The sequence below is a fragment of the Drosophila kikkawai genome, unplaced genomic scaffold, assembly GCF_030179895.1.
Source record: "Drosophila kikkawai strain 14028-0561.14 unplaced genomic scaffold, DkikHiC1v2 scaffold_262, whole genome shotgun sequence".
Lineage (NCBI taxonomy): Eukaryota > Metazoa > Arthropoda > Insecta > Diptera > Drosophilidae > Drosophila > Drosophila kikkawai.
The window spans coordinates 112326-118697 of NW_027222605.1; the positions used below are offsets into that span (position 1 = coordinate 112326).

General features: G+C 43.8%; 1 long non-coding RNA gene across 1 annotated transcript; it reads right to left on the reverse strand.

The window, feature by feature from the left end:
* Positions 1–1419: 1419 nt before the first annotated feature.
* Positions 1420–2469, reverse strand: LOC138929510 (uncharacterized). Its single transcript, XR_011445790.1, has 2 exons — positions 2254–2469; positions 1420–2194 (listed from the first exon to the last, which is right to left on the reverse strand). It is a non-coding gene; the product is annotated as an uncharacterized lncRNA (long non-coding RNA).
* Positions 2470–6372: the final 3903 nt, after the last annotated feature.

A 6372-nucleotide genomic window follows, 5' to 3' on the forward strand; every position in this document is an offset into this window, starting at 1 on the left:
GCACGCCGACTCGCGTTAAAGCTGAACTAAGGATTCTGATAGGTATTGGGAATTAAGGTGTTAATAATTCCATGAGTCTTTACCCTCCCTACCATGACAATGTTGCTTAAATTCCTCATTGTCCCTTAGCCGAAATCAAATAACCCTACCACATAATAAAGTAAATGTCCGACACAAGTACTCGACAAACCATTATAATTATTTATTCAACATTCATATTCAATAAATTTCTATTTCATTTGTAATTCCATTTCTCCAAATTTATCTTCATTGATTCTAAATTTAATTTTAATTACAAATAACAAATCTTAATCTATCTTCTATTCTTTCCTATTTATTCCCTAACCCATAGTTTAATTCATAATATTTAATATTTAATAAGAAGTAGTAATAAGCATTTATATATCAATTAAAGAAAATTCAAATTATTATAGATCAAGAGCAAGATTTCAAACGACACTAGAGCGGCATTTTATAGAACTTTTATAATGGGTATTTGTTGTTCTTGTTGTTGTTTTATTTAGTACTCACGACCTTTTAATTATCCACTCCATGATGTGTGCGTAAAGTTGGGCCCAAGTTCACGTCGACATTGAAGAGCTGTTGGTCAAATTTATAGAACCTGTAGTAGCCAAGAGGCAGGTGCTCACTAGATACTGTGGGTTTTCCAGTGTACAATCGGATCGGTATTTGTGCACTTCTTGCTATGCTCGGTTCAAAGCTCGTCGGATATGGCGTGGGCCTTTCTCACCGATTATAAGTCACACCCTTTCACTACTGTAATAAAAGTTTAAGTGCACATTCTGTAAACTAAATGATTGGTCAACGGTTGAATTAATCGGACGTACGGACGGACCCTAAAGAGTAGGTATAAGAGAGGAACACTCGCGTTGTGGGTGGCTGTGGTGTCATCCGCCCCCACGTCTTTACCCTCCCTGCCGTGGTAAACTCTGATAATTTAAGTGTTACCCCTTAACTAAGTTCATCTTTTCGATCTTAGCTCATTCTGAAGTAATTCGACATCCACTTGCTGTATTAACATAGACCAAAGATATACGTTTTTACTCCATTATTATTTCGTTAAACTTCAGGATAATTCATAATTCTGTCTCTTATAATTATTAATCATTTTCTTAATTTATCTAATCCCTAGATATTTATCTCTACGTTAATTGAAATTCATATAAACAAACGCGTAAATGTGCGGCTCGCTTAGGATCCCGTTTAAGTTATACATACGATCGATATATATATATATACAGAATAAATCAAATATGCGGCCTTGGTGCCAATTTACTTTCGATATACTGACTTACGCTCAGATCCTCCGCTGCTGGTTCGTTGGGCCCATCGAAGTTGCAGGTGCTGATGGCTGTTAGTTGGAAAGTTCAGAAACGATATTTAAATGGGACGCTCGCGTTCGTATTCACATATTACGCTAAACGGCAGAAAAGCAACAACAATATCAGTTACTTTCTATCTAATGTTACGCATTACTCTAAATTTAATCGATCTCAAAACTTTACGTCCTTCGGGTTACTGGAATCATCCAGTGGGAGCGCGCTGCTCACCGCGACGCGCCTCCAACTTCTTCGACAGGTCACATGCCTGCCGCTCAAGCGAGCTCTCTATCCGGCTGCGCCTGCTCCTGCCTAGTCTCCGCTCAGCTACCTTCGCTGCACCTCCACTGTTCCTACTGGCTTATGCTCGAAAAGGTAATGCTTAGCCGCTGTCCATACAGCCGAATCGCCTTAGTTGGGGCTGCACGAGGCCGGTTACATTACTCCGAGAACTCAGACACAGGCCGCCTCTGGTCTGACTCTTGGGGATTTCTCGCCCCCGGTTTAGTGCGGTCGCACTCGGATCGCTATAGCTCCTTGGCAGCCGACGTGGCAAAGCAGAGGTTCCCAAAAAGTAGGGTTACGCGCACGTGCTGCGTTGGCCGCACGTCGACGTCTCTGCCGCCGTAGGGCCTCCGAAAAGTTAGGTTATGGCCGCTCGGTCGCACAGCGTTGGGCTGCACGTCGACGTCGCTGCCGCCGTAGGGCTTCCAAAGAGTAAGGTTATGGCCGCTCGGTTGCACCGCGCCGCCTTGTTCGCTGATCGCCAACTTTTGCCGCGTGTGGCTGCCACGCCGGCGATACGCCACGCTTAGCGAAGGACGTAAGAGCCGTCGCCTAGCGCCAAACTAGCCCTGCACAACAAAAGGGTTAACTACACTATAAACTCTGCCGTTCCGTAGTTAATATTTACCCGTTCTCACTCGTGCACAACACTTATTAAGTTTTGTCACTGGTCTCTTGCTGGCACTTTACTATTAATTCGATTGAAACTGTATAATCCACGTGCCGGAATTATTATAGTAAAAATGATCTACGATGCGTGTGCTTTGCTCTGGTTTTCAATTTCAAGTGAGCGAGCGTCACAAAATTTCTCTACACGCAGCGTGCCTTGCATAGCAAACGAGCCAAAAGCTACGGGACTTTTCCCAAATCCTCTCTCGCGCTCTCCATGCTCGCGAGCGAAGGACTGGAGGAAGGAAAAATAAGCAAAAAATCGTACGATTTCGCTGGCGCTGCGAATGCAGGTAGAAGAAAAACGGCATGTTCTGGAAGGCGCTACCCTACACTCTAGTCGCGGCATATGCGTTTCGATGGGTCGGTTCTATCATTTAAACTTACGATTATACTTATTTATATTTTCCTATTTGTTTTCCCTGCCCTTACCCTCTGACCCCTACACCACTCATCGAGAGTCCTACTCGAAGAGGTTTTAACTGAAAAAGGTCAGACAAGAATCGTTCTAGCTCTTTATGTCTTTCAGGTGATACACCCCTAAGGATTTCCCGACATCGTTTTCTAATTCATAGTAAATATGGCTAAGCTTCTTAGTAACTGTCGCTTTCATAAAGACTGGAGCCAGCTTACTGTTGAATTGTTTAGCCGCATTGCTTTGCGCAAAACTACGGGCATACACAGTGTCACCGACTTTAAAACATGCTGAACGCGAGCGCAAATTATAAACTTTTGCATTGTTTTCATGCGTTTCCCTAATTTTCTTCTGTGCTTGATTACGTGCTAGCTGCATGACATCAGGCGTTTTCAACAAAGTATCATCCTGTAACGACTTAATGTTTCTTAGTAATTCATAGTCCTTTCCGTTCATGATCATATTCTGTACTTCGGCAAACACAAGATTCTCCTTAGCTGGTGAGATGGGCCAATGCCTCTGTTTTACCGGCTTCGCTTGACCAACGTCTATGGAATGTTCAATTAGTTGAGTTCGACCTAATCCTTCTGACTCGTAAGAGGGAAGCTTTGAGATTACAGTCTCTAGCCTCTTCTGTTGCTCGATCGAAAGGACATGCGTTTTCGGGCTATCGTCCGGATCTTCGTCTCGCCCTACGTCAAGTTCAGCTACACTTCCGGTCTCTTCCATTATTTTGGACAATAGACCGAAGTCTCGCCAGAAATCAACTCCCAGATATATATCTTGCTTCAGCCCTGGGATCACAAAAAATTCGACTGGATGTGTACGATTTTGATAATTGATGTCTGCCACGAGTCTGCCTACGACTGAGCACTCGGAGTTATTCGCGGTTTTAATGCGACCTGAACATTTTCGTAAATTTGGGTTCTGAACTAAGTCTCTAGCAGCGTTGCCTCCGATACAGCTTATCGTTGCTCCTGAATCGAGTAACGCCACATAGCGCTTACCCACTAAATCGATTTCCGTGTATAAACGGTTATCGGAATTCATAAAAACTGCTGCTTTCAACTTTTTCCGGTTCTTTCGAACCTTGTTCCAAAATGATCGTGCTCTTAGTGTTGAACGTCCGGGTTTGCGAGTGTCAATACTGCTGCAAACGTCTGCGAATATTCTTCGTCTGGCTTCAGCGTACTGTGCTTCACGTATATGATACGGTTGGTTAACTTTTGCTGTGTTTGGGTGTACTTCTTGCAGATTTAAAACTTCACACGGTTCTGTCTGCGTACCACTACTGGATTTTAATGTTTCGGATGCGACGCGTGGATTTTGGCCGACGCATCCCTTTGTCGGTTTTCCGATGGTCTACAGTGCTGACAGTTCGGCTTAAAAGTGTTTTTGGCTCCGCATCCATAACAGAAGATGCTGCGAACTTCGAGACACTCGTCCATAGGTTCGGGCCTATCTTATCGCAGTTCCAACATCTTATCTGATTAGTCTGTAGGGCTGACACATCTTCTCGACCTACATCCTCGGATTCCTGTTCTAGTTGAGCAATATAAGGTCGTGTTCCGACTTGGTTCTTCCCTTGCTGCGGTCTATTCTGCTTACAAAACTGTTCGCGCGTTCGTATCTCTTCCCTTAAGGTGACTAAGGAATCTATGCGCAAATGCATCAACTCGTACCTCAGCGATGGCTTCGCATGTCGAATCAGCAGTTCAACTAACGACTGCTCTGAAAGTCGAGTACTCAAGCGCGAAACCAACTTTTCTATTTGGAATTGGTACTCTTCGAATGGTTCCCTGTCTGCTTGACGCCTACTATTGATAGATTCCCATATGTCCATGTCTGTATCCACATCTCGAAATTTCTGTCTAAATTCCCTGCAAAACTCTGCCCATGTAAAATTCGTACATGCTTGGTGGAATTTCCAATACCACTCATTCGCTTTGCCGGTAAAGAACAGATGTAGGTGATCACAAAGAAGCTGATGATCTCCGTTCAAGTTTTGTTGGGCTAGTGCTTGTACTCTGTACAGAAAATCCTCCGTCTGCAAGCCATCTTTGGCTCCATCAAATTTGATGTGCCAACTCTGGATAATACCGGGCACCTTCTCCGGCTGCACCGAAGTGTGCGACCTCTCAGAGTTTCGACTAGATTGTCGATTCCCTAATCTCTCGTTTCGCTCCCTGTTCGGTAAGTTCAATCCTGACCCTGGCTGAGTTTGACCTACTGCGAAAGCTTGTCCCTGTGTTACATTGTTCATGCTTCTCCTACTCGGGGATTGGGCATTCTGTTCGAGCTGCAAATTCGATATCTGTGATTGTATGAAACGAGTCAAATCCTGCATAAGCTTCTGTTGCTGAGACTGCATTGCTGCTTGAACTACTCTACCTATTTCTTCGACACTCTCTGCTCTAGATGAATCGAGAACTGATGGTGTATTAGCGCTTCTATCGCGCTGCTGCGCCACGTTACTACGTTGCTGAGACCTAGTAACCATACCTCTGCGTTGCCCCAAACTTCGACCTCTTCTTGGTTCATTCCTGTTACGGCCTCGGTTTGTGATAAGATTGCTGCTGCCTTCGCCAGCGTCATATTCATTGGGTGCTCTTCCTGACTCGGATCTTTGTTCTGCATCTGCCAATTCGGCTAATAAGTTATTGTTCGATACTGACAACTGCTGCACCATGCATGGTTGATTGCAAGTCGGACACGAGTTCGTTACTGACAAGTGATCTCTAATACATTGATGATGAAATCGATGATTACAAGGAGAAGCTGCTGTCAGATCGTTCACGCTTAAAGGTCGTGTGCATAGAATGCAAACACTCTCGTCATTATTAGAAGCGGCTGCTAAATTCTCTAAGCTATGATGAATAGGCATTTTCTTCTTCTGTAACTGTTATTGGTTGCTTAATATTTTCAAATTATGGTCTTTGTTTTTCCAGCTAGTTTCTGTCGAATACCTTCTTGCTGAGCGTTCTCTCCTAACCAACTCTATACTAATATTGTCCATATTGTTGCGGCTTTGTAGGTTTGTATTCGCTGTATTGGTCATCCATCGAAGTTCCTCTGACCACTTGATATTCCTAAATACGCGTACAGTACCTTTTGCCAGTAGTCTAAACTGTCGCCTTTGGATAGTATTCTGCGCTCGGTTAGCACTGGTCGATAGTACCACGAAGTTTTGATAACATATCGCTATTCCAAGCTACTAATTCCGAATTCGCTTCCCTCTACCTATTGAACGGGAGTTTGATCCACCTAACTAATTTCAGGGTCGAGTTTTTGCGCCTGTGAGTGGGTTCGTTGCGGTCGCCTTGATCCGTAAGATCTCGAATCGAAGACGCAATTCCGGCTAAGAAGTCCTCAACTCGCAACTAGCAAATCTCTAGTATAAAATAGTAACAATTTCTGCTGATTAAATTAATTACAAAAAAATTCTTTTGGATGGATAGTCGAGCATTTTCATGGGCTAAAACCACTCGAGGGTCCTGCACCTAAAACAATAGGTATTTGCGGCTCCTGCGAGTTGCACTATAGCTTGATATTCTTCTTCCTCTTATTTCTCAAATGCAGATAACGGTCTTTGGCCCCACGTTGGGCGCCATTTTATTTATGTAGTAGCCAAGGGGCAGTGCTCACTAGATACTGTGGGTTTTC